The sequence below is a fragment of the Equus przewalskii genome, chromosome 9 (genome assembly GCF_037783145.1).
Source record: "Equus przewalskii isolate Varuska chromosome 9, EquPr2, whole genome shotgun sequence".
Taxonomy (NCBI): Eukaryota; Metazoa; Chordata; class Mammalia; order Perissodactyla; family Equidae; genus Equus; species Equus przewalskii.
This window is the reverse complement of record NC_091839.1, coordinates 5,950,141-5,967,811: the sequence shown is the minus strand read 5'-3', so window position 1 is coordinate 5,967,811 and position 17,671 is coordinate 5,950,141. Positions and strand designations below refer to the sequence as shown.

Here is a 17,671-nt window from a genome sequence, read left to right as displayed (position 1 = left end):
GAGTCAGACACATCTTGATTTGAATTCAACTCCCATCCCTTAATGGTTGTTAAAGCTTAGAAAGTCATTTAACTTCATTGATCTTCAGCTGTCCTACCCGTAAAATGGGACTAATAACACCTAAGTATGTAAAAGTAAGAAAAACTCAATCATTTAAAACAGGAATTAACTATAGCAATTTTTGTATTCCAATGGAGTGGCAAAGTTTAAAAGTTGGAAATGGAGCCTTATTTTGGAAAAACACCTTTATGATCATGTTTGACTATTAAAGTTGAAACTCTCTTCTTCAACTCCAAGGAATTTTCTGGAAAAAAAAGAAAATATATATACAGAAAGCTGAATTGCTTAGTATAACAGGAAGAGAGGAATTTTGAGTTTCCATGCAAAGTTCTGGAGAGAAGGGTTCCAAGAAGAGACAGGTGCAAGGAGAAGCTGAGGAGAAAGAAGGGTCCCAAGAGTAAAGGACATTGTGGGGGCCAATGGATGGTCATGGCCAGTGAGAAATTCAGGGTGGGAAATGGCTAATAGAATTTTAGGATAGCAAAGTCTTCTATTCAAAGTTTAATTTTTGCCTATGTTGTCCTGTCGTCTCCTACCATTACCTTAAAATTTCAATAAAAGTCTGCTGTCCATATTGGAGTGATGGCAGTGGTTCCTGTGGAAAATGAAGGAATTTGTGCCTTACCAAGCATGGAGAGAAGTGTGTCAGCAAGAGGACATGGCATCCACCACAACTGAAAGCAATACCCAGTCATAACAGTAAAAGTAACAACAATACTTGGCATTTATTGTGTACTAACATTATGCTTTATGCAATGTTCAAAATCTCTTAAAGCAACCCTAGAAAGTAAATGTTATCAATCCCTTACCAAAAAATATTCACTAATGTCCAATAAGTACACGAAAAGTGCTCAGCATTGTTAGTAACGAGGGAAATAAAAAAACCACAGTGAGATACCACTACACGTCACCAGAATAAATTTGAAAAAATCTGCCATTGCAAATGTCAGCAAGGATGTGAAGCACCTGGAATTATTCTACACTACATAGATAGCAGATTTGAATGCAACCAAATAAGTAATCACATTAAATATAATTGGACCAACCACGCCATTTAAAAGGCAGAGTTTCCTTAACTGGATGAGCAAAAGCAAGACCCAACTATATTTGTTTTATATGAGGTTGAAAACAAAATGATGTAACAAGATATACCATGCGAACACTAGGATAACAACGGTGACTAACGTTCCCATTTTGCCAGGAATTGAGAGTTTTTCCAGGATGTGGGACTACAGGGCTGAAAGCGGGACATTTCCTGGCAACCTGGGATGCTGGTCATTCTAAGAATAACAGATACGATGGGGCTAAATTAACATCAGTCAAATCAGATTTCAAGACAAGGATTGTTACTGGCTATACAGAGGGACGTGTTCTAATGACAAAAGGGTCAATTCACTAGGAAGATAAAAATATCTTAAATGTTTATGCACTTAATATCAGAATTTCAAAATATATAAGGCAAAAACTGTCCAAACTAAAGTAGACAGATTACAATAATAGTTTGAGATTTTAACAACCCTCTCACAATATTTATTAGAACAGGTAGACAAAAACAAGTAAGAGCATAGAAGATTTATCTTCATTTAATTGGCAATTATAAAATAAATAAAATAGCAAATATTATACACAAAAATAACTGAATACATATTCTTTTTCAACTGTACGTGGAATGTTCATGAAGATAAGCATATACTGGGCAAAAAAAAAAATGTCTTGGCAAATTTTAAGAGAGAGAAATCATGCAGAGTATTTTTACCTGACAGCAATAGAATTAAAGTAGAAATCAAAACCAGTAAGATATCTAGAAAATATTCAAATATGCATAAATAAAACAAACTTCTATTTAACCAATGGGTCAAAGAAGAAATTGGGAAAATTAGAAAACATTTTGAATTTAATGATAACTAAAACACAGCAAATCAAAATTTTTGAGATGTAGCTCAAGCAGTACTTAAGAGAATGTTACAGAGTTAAGTGCTTGTATCAAAAGATAAGATTTTAAAACAAAGATTTAGTTTTCCATCCTAAGATTAGAGAAATAGGAGAGTAAATTAAAACCAAAGTCAGGAGAGATAAAGAAGTAGTAGAAGAGTAGAAATAGAAAATGTGTATTAGAGAAAATTAACAAAGCTAAAAGTGGATTTTTAAAAGATTAATAAAACTGATAAACCTCTAGCAAGTTATATCAAGAAATAGAAAGGAAAAAATCAAATGGCCAACATCAGGAATAAAGAGGGGTGCATCACTACAGATCTGACAGATATTAAAAGGACAACAAGTGGCCAAGTGACTCTAAACTCCTTTCCATGATGAAAACTAAAGATCCAGATGGTTTTCCTGGTGAATTCTATCAGACTTGTAAGGACAATATTTTACTAGTGTTATATAAAATCTTTCAGAGAGTAGAGACGGAGGAAATTTTTCCTAACTCATTCTTCTAGGCCAGCATTATCCTAATACCAAACCTAATGACAAAGAAATTCACAGTTCAATATCCCTCATGAACACAGAGATAAAAAATCTTTAACTACATTTTAGGAAATCTAATCCAACCAAATATAAAATGATGATCTAGGAGTACCAATGGGATTTGTCCCAGGCGTGCAAGTTTGGTTTAACACTCAGAAAGCAGTCAAAGTAATTCATCACATTTAGAAAATAAAGGAGAAAAGCCATGTGATTATCTTAAAACTGTGGGCAAAGTAATTGACAAAATTGAACATCCCTTTCAAAAAATAGTAATTAGAGGAAATAGAAAATCTCTTTCAGCAAAATAGTAATTAGAGGAAATTTCCTTCAAGTGATAAAGTGCAACGAACCTTCATTTAATCGCTTGCTGAACACTTTTCCCTTAAGATCAGGAGTGGGAAAAAGACGCCTATTAGCTCTACCTTTTCTCAACATTTTACTGTAATTATAGCAAATATAAAGGTATAAAAAATAAATAAAAGGCTACAGAATAAAAAGGAAGTAAAACTATCTTTATTTGTTGAAAACATGATTGTGTGTTTAGAAAATCCTAAGGAATCTACAAAGAAAATACTAGAAGTAATTACTACAAGTTCTACAGAATGGGTATTACTTCCATTCACTAAAATAACACCTGCTGAATGAATCTTGAAAATAGATTGTTAGAAATATCTTTATATAAAGTGTGCTTAAACACTTCACTACAAAAATGACAAAATCCAGCATACAAGGTTAACATATAAAAATCAGTTGTATTTTCTACCAATGAATAATTGAAAACTAAAATTTAAAAGGTACCATTTGTGATAGCATAGAAGAAATTTAGGAATAGATTAGCAAGTGTTGTCTAACACCACTACAACTACAAAAGAGGTGTTGGCAAATTTTTCTGTAAAGGGCCAGATAATAAATAACACAGACTTTGCAGGTTACATATGGTCTTGTTGCATATTCTCCATTTTTCTTTTTCTTCTTTTTCCTTTTCTTTCTTTTTTTTTTTTTTTTAACAAACTTTAATAGTTGTTAACACCATCCTCAGCTCATTGGCTTTACAAAAACAGGCTGCGGCACAATCTTGGCCCATGGGCTGTTAATTGTCAATCCCTACAGCAAAGTGTTTTCTGAGAGAAAATCTGAAAGTCCTAAATATAAGGAAATATGTACCATTTTGATGGAATGGAAAATTTAAGATTGGAAAGTTGTTAATTTCGATCAGGGTCCTTAAAGTGGATCCATGGAATTATTACAACATACGCTGGTGTCCTTGGGACATAAGACTTTTCAGCCAGGGTGGATCCTGCACCTGGGGGAAGAAAGCTCACAGACAGCTGTGTGGTTTGCTGCGTGGCTCCCTTAGTGAAGAAATGCCTGAAGGGGTGATGCTGACAATTGGTGCTGTGTCCTCCTTTCCAGAGCTCCCAGAAGATTCCGAGGATACCGGAGCCCAGCGTGGCCTGTGGGTGCCTTAGGAGTTGAACCAATCCAGACCTGCTAGTAGGCAGTGCGTGTGCTCGTTGTAGGTGCCCATGGTGCTAAGTCCCCTGAGGACAATAAAAAGGGTCAACCATGATGCCTGCATGGTGAGGAGGCACCAGAGTCGGGTGGTTAATGCATGAGCTCTGGAATCGGATGGACTGGGTTCAAATCCTGGCCTCTCCACTACCATGTGGGCCACCTGAGGAGGGTTCGAAGAGTTAAATGCTGTTTGTAATTTGTAAAATTTGTAGAAACAAGTGAAGAGAACCTGCCTCCCTGGAAAGGGTATTGTGGGGTGCAGCATCCGGGCAGGTCAGGGCACCGCAGCTCCACCTCAGAAAATTCTGGAGACACTGGGGACTTGTGCCTTTCCAGGGAGGCCACTGAGAGCACGCCTGCTCCTGGACTTGGAGCTGTGACAGAGAGGTCTTTGAAGGAGGTGATGTCTGGTAGCCCTGAGCTACTAGCACGAGAAGGGGAGTGAGTGGGGGTAAACTGATGCGTCTGAGGTGGCTGCCTGAATGGAAGTGTCTGGAGTAAGTCGCACCCGCGCTGCTCTGTCCGTCTTCCCTGCCTTAGTACACAGCCTCCCGTCGCCATCCTGAGACATCTGGGCACACTAGTGACGGCACAAACAGAGTTGGCTCCTGTTGCCCCAAGCCCCTGTCTCTTACCCTGACTCCCCCGCGCAAGCCCCCACCCTGGCAGGACCTAGGCTGCTCTGGCACTAGCAGGCTCTGTCTTACCCTGACCCCAGGGAAAAGGGCTGGGAAACTCATAGACACTGGTTGCTGTCCCTGGGTCAGGTTCTGAGGAACCTACACACCTGGAGACCTAGGGGCTGACAGTTATGCAGGCTCCTGGAATCTACAGTCCTGAATAGTCCTTCATACGGTGGGGCGTGTCTGATGCCAAACAATTGCCAAGGGCTGTCTCTAAGTGCTAGACAATTCTGCTGGGGCTGGGCAGCTCAGCTTCATCCTTTGCCCTTTCATACCTTTTCTTCATTGCTCTTTGCGGGCATGCCCCCTCCCTCTGTCACACATTCTGATGCTGTGTCACAAGCATCAGGCTGAACAGTGCATGGTTCACCTGGGAGGAGCAGGTAGGTAGGAGAGCTCTCCAAATTGTGCACCACACTCCCAGGACCCAGCAGTGCACAAACCGCCCTTCATGGGCAACTTCCTTAGCAAGTGTCTCTTCTGCCCAGCCCCCATGCCAGGCCAGCCATCGCCCTCCCTGTTCCCCCTGCCTGGTCTGTTCCCCCTTCTGGCAGCGCCTGTGCCTCTCCTCACCCTAGCCCCGGGAGGTTCTCCCCAGACCCAGAGCCTTTACCCACCTCAGTTTTATATCACCCCCAAGAGCCCTATCCTATCTGATAGGCTCAGCACTCATCTCTGAGGTCCTTCCCTTGGTGTCCTGGTGGGCCCCTCAGAATGATGATTCTGTATCCTTGCACTTCAAAGATGTGCCACTCAGGAAAAGCACAGATCCCCTCTCCAAGGCCAAAGCGACTCTCCTCCCTTTGCTCCCTGAGCACAAGGTCGCATATAAGAGGCCTGGGCCATCCAGTCTGTTCCCAGATCCTTGCTTAAAAGAGATTGAGATGGTGGCCCTAGGAGCTCACAGAAAAGGGACAGCATAGCAGGAGTAGGATCAAACAGTGACAAAAGGCAGGGATCTCAGAGCGGGGCCCCCACAGCAGTGGGAGCGCACCATCAGCATGTAGGCCCCTTTGGGTAGCATAGCTTTGGGGTCATTGTGTCTGTCCCAAAGCCCAGTTCCATGTCTGGGGCACCCAGCTTTGGAGAAAGGCTGAGGAGAACACTACAGGTCATGTTTGGGGATACTTTGACCTGAGCACCAGGATGCTGTCAGCCTACAGCACCCTTGTTGCAATTAGAAAGTCCAGTTGTGTGGAGTGGAAACCTGTTCTGCAAGACCTTTCCTTCCTGCCTGCAGTCAGAGCACCTGAGGCCCGCCCAGCCAAAGCGCGCCTGTTCCTATTGAAGGAGACGGCACCACTGAGAATAAATGCGTGCCGGGAGGCACTTCTTAGATCTTATGCGTGCGGTGCTGCTGGAGCGTATCAGTGCAGGGGAAGGAGCCAGCACATCACTGTGCTGGAGATGCTTCTGTTCCTGCCTACGGTCAGACTACCTGGGACACACCTGACCAGAAGACGTCTGCAGCATTGAAGTTTCCAACACCACACCTGTGCCTGTTCCCACCTGCAGTCAGAGAACCTGGGTTCTATTTGTTGGAAGCACACGTGTGTAGTGAGAAGGGACAGCAGCATAACTGTGATGGAGGATGATCAAACAGTGATCAAAGGCAGGACTCTCAGAGAAGGGGCCCCCACAGCAGTGGGAGTACACCAACAGCTCCGAGGCCCCTTTGGGTAGCGGCAGCTTTGAGGCCATTATGCCTGTCCCCAAACCCAATTCCACGTCTGAGGCACCTAGTTCTCTTCCTGCATATGGACAGAGCACTTGGGGCCCACCTGGCTGATAAACACTTCTGTTCCAGCCTTCTCTCAGACACCTAGGGGAGCACAGCTGTTACTGTCGGAGGGGCTGGCACCACACCTGTGAATCCAGTCAGAGCACGAGGGACCTTCCAGTCCAGGGCACTGGTGCACCGCCAGGTGCAGTGGGAGGAGACGGCACCATTCCTGTGTTTGGGGCTATTTCTGTTCCCACCATCATTCGGAGCACCTGGGGTGTTTGTGGCCAGAGCCAGAAGGGACACTGTACGTTTTTAGGAAGATACTTCTGTTCTAGCCTTCAGTCAGACACCTGGGGCCTAGCCAGCCAGGATACCGCCTGCTGGCTTTGTAGGAGCCAAATCCACTGAGAAAATACCTGCGATTCAGGCACACTTTGCTCCTGCCTCTGGTTAGAGTAACTGCCTCTGTGGTGGACCTGGCCAACAGCAGCCTCTTTTTTAAGGCACTCTCCTCACCTGCCCAGATGCAAGTGGTAAATCGCCAGTTCATTCATTTTCTTCTAGTGAAAGAGGCAGGAACTCAACGGCCCAGATGCAAAAGTTTCCTCTAGACATGGTGGCAGATGGCCAGTGTCTCCCACGAGTGAACTTCACTCTGCTAGGAAGAGGCTCAGCCCATTCCAGTTACGTCACACAAACTTAACCTCTTTTTCTTCCTATAGCAAGCAGAGGCCCCACACCTCAAGGTCCTTTTGTACATGCCATAGGAGATGGGTTAAGATGAGGCTGGTCAGAGGCCGATACACTGGCTTGGGAAGTTCCGCTGTGGAGAGAAGAGAGAGATCTGTAAGTACCAACCACACCACGCTCTAGTTTCGACTACCAGCCTGGAAGACCCAAGCTCGGGACCAGTCTTCCTCTAGCGTTGGGACTGGTAGGACCTCCCCTCCCCCTGCTGCCTACAGCTGCCCCTCTCCCCTTACCCAGTGTCTTCATGGTCCTTTCACTTTCTTTGCCAGGTTAACTATATAAAGCCTTCTTCATGTTAATTCGTCCCCTGCTCGCACGTCTTTGTTCTCTGACTAATCTGTGAAGAATTGACTTGTGTGAGTGGCAACAGGTTGAGCCAGACAACTTTTCAAAGTTTCACAGGACTCAGTAAATAGGACACGTACGTAGCCACACTCTGCAACTCCACGTGCTGACTTCGTTCGGAGGTCTGCAAGGGACGGCGGCCCAGGAGGCAGAGATGGGGTGACTCACTCTTGCTTCTGCCCTGTGTTTCCCCCACCGTCTGACCTCACTGTAGGCCACATCATCCCTGCTGTGTGCAAAGACAATTTTAGTCTTTTTTAAATGTGTGAATATCTCTTTTGGATCTTTTTCTTTAAATTAGACTTAGGCCAGGCATTCTACTACAGTCACACATTCCCAATGACTTTTTTGCAGGAGTAGAAAAACCCATGCTAGAATTCCTATGGAATCTCAAGGGACCTGAGTAGCCAAAACAATCTTGAAAAACAAGAAGAAAGTTTGAGAGCCACACTTGCTGATTTCAAAACTTACTACAAAGAGAAATTAATCAAAACAGCATGCTACTGGCATAAAGACAGACATGCAGACCAGTAGAATAGAAGAGAGAGCCCAGACATACGCCCTCACTTGTAGGGTCAAGTGATCTTTGACAATGGTGCCAAGACCATTCAATGGGGAAAAGGACAGTCCTTTCAACAAATGGTGCTGATAGAGCTGGATATCCACCTGCAAGAAATGAAGTGAGACCCTTACCTTATACCATATACAAAAACTAACGAAAAAAAGGGGTTAACAACCTAGAACAGAAGTATCTTCCTAAAAACGTACAGTGTCCCTTCTGGCTCTGGCCACAAACACCCCAGGTGCTCCGAATGATGGTGGGAACAGAAATAGCCCCAAACACAGGGCTCAAAGTATACAGCTCTTAGAAGGACACATGGGAAAAGCTTTCTGATATTGGATTTGGGAATAATTTATTAGATATGACACCAAAAATACAAACAAAAAAAGAAAAAAATAGATAAACTAGACTTCACACCAAAATTTAAAACTTCTGTACATACACTATCAAGAGAATGAAAAGGCAACTCTAGAGCAGGAGAAAATATTCGCAAGCCATATATCTAATAACGGATCAATATCCAAAATGTATAAAGAACTCCTACAATTCAACCACAAAAAAAAATAAACCAACTGAAAAATGGGCATTGAACAGACATTCTCCAAAGACAATATACAAATTACAAGCACATGAAAAGATGTTCAGCATCACTTATCATAGGGAAATTCAAACTGAATCCTAAACAAGACACCATTTCACATCTATTAGAGTGACTGTTAGCAACGAAAGAGAACATAACAAATGTCAGCAAGGATGTGGAGAAATTGGAGTGCTTGTTCATTGCTTGTTTGAGTGACAAATCATGCAGCTGAGGGGAAAGCATTACGGCAGTTTCTCAAAAATTTACACATAGAATTACCTTATGATTCAGCAATTCCACTCCTAGGTATATACTCAAAATAATTTAAAGCAGAGACTCAGCTATTTGTCCACCCATGTTCACAGTGGCATTATTCACAATAGCCAAAAAGACATTCACAACCCAAGTGTCCATCGACAGATGAACAGATAAACAAAATGTCATATATACATGCAATGGAATATTATTCAGCCTTAAAAAGAAATAAATTCTGATCCATGCTCCATCCTAAATAAACCTGCAAAACATTATGTCAAGTGAAATACGCCAGGCACGGAAGGACAAATATTGTATGATTCCACTTCCACGAGGTTCCTGGAATAGGCCGATCCATATAGACAGTAAGTAGAATAGAGGCTCCCAGGGGCTGAGGGGAGTTATTGTTCAATGGGTACAGAGTTTTGGTTTGGGAGGAGGAAAAAGTTCCAGAGATGGAGACTGGTGATGGTGACACAACAATGTGAATGTACCTAATGCCACTTAAAAATTATGAAAGTGATGAATTTTATGTTACGTATATGTTACTACAATAAAAAAAAATACACTGAGTGAAAGAATCCAACCACAAAGGACCACAAATTCTATGATTCCATTTACATGAAACCTCCAGATAGGCAAGTCCAGAGATTTTCCACGCAGAATGTAGATTAGCGTTTGCCCGGGACAAGGGGACACAGGGGCATTGGGAGGTGATAGCTAAGGGGCGCAGGGTTTCTTTCTGGGGTGATGAAAATGTTCTAAAATGGACTGTGGTGGTTTTTGCACATATTTGTGGATATACTAATAGCCCTTGAATTCTACACTTTAATGGGTGAATTGTATGGTATGTGAATTATAGCTCAAAAAAGTGATTATGAAAAAATCAATGTAATTCATCATATTCAGAAAATAAAGGAGTAAAGCCAAGTGATTATCTCAATAGCTGTGGACAAATTAATTGACGAAATTTAATGTTCCTTCCAAAAAAATCTTTTAACAAAGTGGAAATTAGAGGGAATTTCTTTTATGTGGTAATGTGCACATCAAAAACAAAACTTCAGTTAGCGGCACACTGAACACTTTTCTCCGAAGATCAGGAACTGGAAAATGATGTCCATTGTCTGTACATGTACTCCACATTTTACTGGAGGTTGTAGCAAATGTAGAATGCAAGAAAAAGAAATAAAAGACACAAATTAAAAAGTAAGAAGTAAAATTTCCTTAAATGCATACAAATCATGATTGTGTTTGTAGAAAATCCTGTAGAGCCTAGAAAGATGCCGCAAGAAGAAAGGTGTGAATTTAGCAACTGCTGCTATATAAGGTCGATATATATATATAAAGCAATTGTTTTTTTCTGAATACTACCATATGCCAAGACGTGTGTAACTCTGTGTGTGTGTGTGTGTGTGTGTGCATGTGTGTGTGTCCGATAGTGGAGTGGAAAGTTAGTATTGGTAAGCTGTCAGTTTCAGCCAGGACTCTGACGGCTGGTCTATGAAATTATCACGAGACGTCAGTGCCCTTGGGGCACGAGGCTTTCCGGCCAGGGTGGCTGCTGCACCCACCTGCTGTGCATCACAGACAGTGCGGTTGGCCTCAAGGCTCAATTAGAAGAGAAAGGCCTGATGGTGTATGCTGACAATTGTTGGTCCCTGCAAATGTCAAGGTAAGAAAGAGAATTAAAGGGCATCCAGATTAAAACAGAAAAGTTAAAGCAGCTTTGCTCATATCAACACGATTCATGTAAAACATTACCGTGTATATAGAAAATCCTAAGGAATCGCTGAAGAAGCTACCAGAAATCAAAAGTGAATTTACTAAGGTGTCAGTATACAAGTCAATCTGTTTTTTTAATGTATTTTCGGTATAGTACCAATGTTCAATTGAAAGCTAAAATTGAAAAGATATATTTTGCAATAGCATTTACAAAAACCATAAAAAACTTAGAAATAAATTAGCAAAAGCTGCACAAGATGTATACACAGAAAACTACACAGCGGCTGGAAACTTTCTCTTAAAGGGCCAGATAGTAAATATTATAGGCTTTGTGAGTTACCTATGGTCTCTTTCAAATATTCTTCTTTGTTTTTATTTTTAAAAACCTCTTTAAAAATGTTAACACCATACTTCGTCACTGGCCTTATAAAAACAACTGGGGCCAAATTTAGCCTATAGGCCATAGTTTGTGGACCCTCCTACAAAACATCGCTGAGAAAAAATTTTAAAAGACCTAAATATATGGAGATACATATCCTGCTACTGTACTGGAAAAGTTAATATTGATAAATTGTACATTTTGGCCAGGACCCTGAAAGCTGGTCTTTGGAATTACTACAAGAGATGTTGGTGCCCTTGGGGCAGAAAGCGTTTAGGCCAGGATGACCCTGTGCCCACCTGTCCTTGGCCCTGGGAGAAGACAAGTCACAGAGAGCTTCACGGTTTGCTGCAAGGCTCAATTAGAAAAGAAATCCCTACGGAGCTGTTCTGACAACAGCAGCCCCTGCTCTGCATCTCCTAGGAGACCGAGGCCCATCGTGGCCAGTGGTGACACCTGAGTTGAACCGAATGAGAAAGACCTCCCAGCAGGCAGTGTGTGTGCTCACTGTAGGTGCCCATGGTGCTAAGTACCCCGAGGACCATAAAAATGGTCATCCGTGATGCCTGCATGCTGAGGAGGCACCATCGTGTGCTGGTTCAACGCACCATCTACAGAATCAAATCCTGGCAGGGCCACTCCACCTGTGTGAGCTGAGGACGGTTCTCAAACTCAAATGCTGTTTTACCAAATTTGTAAAAATAGGTGAAGAAAACCTGCCTGCCAGGAAGGGACGATGTGGGGCGCAGCATCCGGGCACGTCAGGACGCAGGTTCCTCCCCTCAGAAACCTTGACGGCCCAGCTAGGGATGCTCCAGGCTCTCAGCCCTCCAGGCCGGCCTCAGAGAAAGCGCCTGACTCCAACACTTGGAGAGGCGCTTACAGAGCATCCTGGAGGAGGTGGTGTCAGGTGTCCTGAGCACGGAGCTGCCTGCATGGGGGGAGGGGAGCAGGAGCGAGACCCGGAGGGTAAACTGTCATCATTGGCAACTGCCTAAAAGGAAGAGGCCCCAGCTTCTTGCACCCCATGCTGCTCTGGTGTCTCCTCACCTTAGCACCTGCCCTGTGCAGCCTCCCTGGCTCCCTGGTACACCAGTCACCTCGGGAGACAGCGCAGCCCTCTCCCCCTCCGCATCCGGTCCCTCCTACCCAGCCCCCCCAGTGAGCCTGATCCCCACCTGGAGCTGGGCTGCTCCTCTGACTCTGAGCAGGTTCTTCCCTCCGGTGACCCCGGGGAAGTAGCTGCAGGATGCTTGGACACTGATCGCAGAAGCTACTGTCCCCGGGCCAGGCGCTGCAGGGTCGAGCAGCCGCAGACCCAAAGAGTCCCTACATTGTGGGGGGCACATATGAGGGTGAGCCCCCGCAATACTTCACATCTGCGCGGAGTCCCGGGGAGGTCGAGGCCACCTGGGGTTGGGCCGTTGGACCTCTCCCTTTGCCCTTTGTCGCTACTTCCTCCTGCCCTAGGCTCGCGCGCCCTGTCTCTGTCACCCGTTCCAACGGTGTCTCACCACAGCCGGCTGGACGGTGTGTGCCTAGCGCGGAGAGCTGGCAGCCAGGAGACCTCCCCGAGGGTCCCAGTCCTCTCCAAGGATCCCACAGCGCGCAAACTGCTCCTCGGGGGCACGTTCCTCAACAAGCCTCGCACCCGCCCGCCCCGCTCCGTTCCTGTCTGGTCTAAATAACCCTCCCGGCCTGGTTCGGGCTGTTTACTGCAGTCGCGGGTCCTTATCGCCCCTATTTTACACTGCGGCTAAGAGGCTAAGCTAAGGTCTGGTCTGGCAGGCCCAGTGCTCCTCTCTGTGAGTCCTTGCCTTGGTGCGGTGTGTGTGTGTCTGACCTTCGGGTCTCAGAAGCCATTGCTGTCTGCTTGCTCTTCCAAGTTGCTCCTCTCCTCAGGAACGGGCACAATTCCTCCTCCAGGATGCAAAATGACTCTCTTCCGTTTGGCGCTTGAGCAGGCAGCCTCCTCTCCGAGGCCTGGGCCATCCCGTCGCCACTAGATCTTTGCCTAAAGGGGACACACCTGAAGATCCTACAAAAGGAAGAGCAGAGAAGAGGAGAAAAATAGCACAGGATGGACCGTCAGAGAAGTGCTCCTCGCTGGCAGTGAGAGGGGGCCTTCAGCAGGTAGGGCCCTGGACCCCGCAGGGGTGGTGCGGCCCTCACTTCCTTCCGGCGCAGTCCTGGGCCTCCAAGGGAAACCTCCATTCCCAGCTCCCAGGAGACACCTTGAATAAGAAAGTGAAAACATCTTCTGAGCCCATTTATAACCGAGCAAAAAGGGGCTCCTGCTCAATGCAGCCTGGTGCCAATCAATCACAAACAAGACAGTGGCTGAGGAAAGAATTTATCTGATTAGCTAAGCATAATCGGAAGATGGTGGACTGGTGTCCTGAAGAAGCATGCTCAAATCATACAGAATCTTGAGGCAGTTATATAGGGGAAACCGACAGTGAAGGAGGGGGTTTGTGGGTGTTGACCATCCCGTGTGACGAACTTCAAGGCGCCACATTCTTTCTTTCTTCTGTCATTTGTGATGGGTACCAATGCAGGATTTTTCTTCCTGGAAGTCGTCATGTTCCTGAGGAACTCAGAGAACAGTTATTGTCTTACCGCGGCTGGGAAATAGACGTAAGCAAGAGTCATAGAACTATCAGATCATGTATTCTGCAAAAGTGAGAGGTGCTTAATCACCTAGGCTACATGCAGGCGAGAACATATTCACAGAGACTAGTGAGGCAGGGCTGTAATTCAATATTGCTTCCTTTCCCTAAGCTGGCTGCCCTCATGCTGACTTAAGATCTAGCTGTTACACATTCACCAAAGGCCATGTCATCCCCAGCTCTTAAAGCCCTCCTGGAGGCCGCCCCTCTCTGTGGAGGACTGACCTGAATGTAGGGGGCTGTGTGGCCCATTCTCAACCTACCCCTGCTGCCAAAGAGGTGGACAAAGCAAAAGCTGGACGAAGGCCATCCACCCAGCTCTCCAGCCTCACTGAAGTCAGAGGGGACACAGGGAACAAAGCTTCAGATACTCCGTCAAGAAGGAACTTTCCGAAGCCATCTGCCAGTTGTAGGCTCTGTAAACGAAAATGTCTGCGCCCCTTGCTGCCGCCACTGCTAGTGTTTTGGGAGGAGAAAAGCTGCCTCCATCTCCTGGGTTCCTTGCGTAGTCATTGGTGAGGACCTAGGCTTGGAGGAGAAAGCTGAGCTCCAACGGAACCACGAGGTGTTGGAGGATAAAACTGAGGCCACTTCAGACTGCAGTGCCAATCAGCCTGCCTGTTCTTCCTTCCTGCCTGCTGCAGCACTGCAGAGACCCCTGCCACTTGCACCTTGCACATCCCAGCTCCTGCCTTATTACTGGACACTGACTTGGCTGACCTGCCTGCCAGGCCCCCAACCCTGTCTGCCCCTATACCCATCCCTGCACGAGATATTGATCATGAAACGAGATGCCCAAATTCTAACTCTCCTTTTGCTGTTCCTGCTGAATCTCTTTTTCCCGTTAGGATAAATAGTAATAAGAATAATAACAATAATAATAATATGACCAACCACCCAATAAAAAATGGGCAAAACATTTAAACAATCCCTTTCCAAAAAGCGATTCACAAATGTTCACTAAGCCCTTTAAAAAATGTTCAACACCATTAGCCATCAGGGAAATTAAAATTGAACCACAGTGAGAGAGACCATTATGCAACCACCAGAAAGGGTGAAGGTCGCAAGTCTGACAGCTCCAAATGCTCGCTGGGATGGGGAGCACCTGGAAGGCTTCTCGCTTCTAGTGAGAAGATAAAATGGTGCAGCTGCTATGAAAGACAGTCACAGTTTCTCATAAAACTAAACATTCACCTACCCGGGAAATACCTCTGGTGCCAATCCGTAAGAGAATAGAAAAACAAATTGTGAAGTATTCATACTACTCAGCTATCCAGGAAAGAATCCCTGATAATGGGCAACAATAGAGATGAATCGAAACAGCATCTTACTAATTAGAAGAGGCCTTACACGAGAAACAGTGCATGCTGCATGTCCCCACTTATGTGGAAGGCCAGAACAGCCAAAACTCACCTTTACGAGAAGAATCCCTGAAGGATTGTGAGGGGAGAGATGGACTGAACCCAGAGTCACAGCTGGATCACAGCAGTGAGCAAATCAGGACTTGCCAACTGGGAGGAGCCAGGGCCGCCTCCCCATCCGTGGTCCTCCCTAAGGGCTGAGCTCCCATCAGTGGTCCTCTCTAAGGGATGAGCTGCTCTCTCTCTGTGCTGACCCGCCTGCTCCAGGGAGAGGGGATCTGGCCTAGATCAGATTCCCGCAGTCCAGGCACATGGGTCCCGGGAGTTGGGGTCCACAGCCCACGAAATTCCCTTCAGGCGGATGTTGAGATTACTCCTAATAGGGCCTGTGACTTCGCCCTCATATTCACCAAGCCTTTTCTGCACCCAAGATTGCTTCGTTCTTGCCTTGTTCCTCCCCTCTGCTGTCTTCTCATTCTCTGCCACACCCCGACCTTAGTGTTATTCTTTTCCAAATGATTTTTTTGGTGTTTAAATATTTTCATAACAGTTATAAAGAAGAGTTAGCCTTCTCTGCCATGATAATGGTCAATTTCATCTGTGTAGCAAAATCTGCTTGCAAAACAAGGACTTTAGGATGATATTCTTTATACTCTTCATTTTTTTTCCAATCCAGTCTTTGAGGTAAAATGTATGTAAAATAAAATGTAGCTATTTTAAGCGTAGAATTTGGTAAGTTTTGACCAATAGATTCACTTGAGTACATAACAAAGTAATTAAGATACAGATCTAATAGTATTCATCATCCGAAAAATTCCCTTTTGCCCCTTTGCTCTCAGTCCCTCCACACGTCCAAAACATTGGATCCTCCAAAACATCAATTGATCTATTTTCTGACAGTATAGCTTAGTTTTTCCCTCTCTAGAATTTCATATAAATGGAATCATGCATTAGGTAGGTTTTTGTGTGCCTCTCTTTTTGGTCAGTATAACGATTTTTAGATTAATCTGTGTTGTTGCATGAATCCATAGTTCTTTCCATTTTATTTTGGAGTTAGGAACCCACTGTATGAATACACCAGACAGAGTGTGTTTATCCATTTTCTGAGGAGGGGTCAACTGATGTAAGAGACAGTGAGGAGCCCCAGCCTCACAAAGCAGATTACAGAAAGGAAAGGTGGGAGTCTGGTGACAATAGCTCAATAATCAACACAATGTGCAACTTGAGCTGTTTCCTGTAACCTCTTTTTTGTGAGCTGTCTCTCTTTGCATTATTTGGCGCTTGGTTTGCAAATTCACTTTCGGAGTTTCCTCTCTGATCTGGGGGTTGTTCATGAGTGTTTAAAAATTTCCAAGTGAGTGAAGACTTTTGGAAAATCTTTTCATTATCTGCTACTATTTACTGGATCGTGATGAGGGGATATAAATTAGAAAATCCCTCTTTTGTAACTTTACTAAGGATTTTAGTTTGGGCAACAGAGATGCTTGATCTTTGTAGGTTCCTGGGACGTAGCAAGAGTATAGGCTGATACACAGGTCGCAATATCTACATATACGTTACATCGGTCTTGAATTATTCACATTCTCTATGGCCTTGTTGAATTTTCTTTTGCTAGATTTGTTAAATTCTGCAAGAGGCACCTTTACGTATTCCAGTAACATCTATTTTTTCTCATGTTCAATTTACATGTTCTTTTTTTTGGCCTTATAGCTTTAATAATTTTCATATTAAAATTTTCATTGATTGGCTTTGTGAATATTACATATGTGTATATCATATTACTTGTTTGCCTGATTAGTGCTTTTTAGGCTAAATTCCAGTAAGCTTGATAATCTTTTCAATTGTACATTTTTTTCTTTTGCATTTTCTTATTTCTTGGCCCATTTCTTTACATATTTTTTGATAACTTTCTTGAGGTACATCCATATAAATTCGCCCATTTTAACTGTACTGTTTAATGTTTTCTAGTAAATGTACCGATGCGACCATCACTATAATCCAATTTTAGAACATTTTCATCATCTCAATAAGATCTCTCATGTCTGGTGAGAGTTCGTTCTTGTTGCTACCCCCAGCTCCAGGCAACTATTAACCTACTTTCTTTCTCTTCAGATTTGCCTCTTCTTGACATTTCATATAAATAGAATCATAAAATTTGTGGTCTTTGAGTCTGGCTTCTCTCATTTAGCATGTTTTCAAGATTTATTCATGGATTGTAGCATGAGTCAGTACTTCATTCATTCTTTATGACTGAATAATATTCCACTGTACTTATATACCACATTTAGTTTTTCCATTCATCAGTCAATAGACATTTGAATTGTTTCTACCTTTTGCTCTTATGAAAAATGCTCCTATTAATATTTGCATATAAGTTTTTGTGTGAAGGTATGTTTTTAATTTGGGGCGTTATGCCAAATAGAAAAGTTGATGGATTATATGGCAATATTTTGAGGAACCGCTCCAAGGTAATGTATGAGACTCTCAATTTCTCCACGTCTTCACCAATACTTGCTATTTTTCATCTGTTTTAGTGTATCCATTCTAGTTGGTGTGCACTGGTATGTCATTATGGTTTTAATTTGCATTTCCTTA

General features: G+C 44.0%; 1 long non-coding RNA gene across 1 annotated transcript; it reads right to left on the bottom strand.

Moving 5' to 3' along the window:
• Positions 1–3,020: 3,020 nt before the first annotated feature.
• On the bottom strand, positions 3,021–12,508 carry LOC139073457 (uncharacterized). The gene is made up of 3 exons (XR_011522212.1): positions 12,225–12,508; positions 6,594–7,276; positions 3,021–4,070 (listed from the first exon to the last, which is right to left on the bottom strand). It is a non-coding gene; the product is annotated as an uncharacterized lncRNA (long non-coding RNA).
• Positions 12,509–17,671: the final 5,163 nt, after the last annotated feature.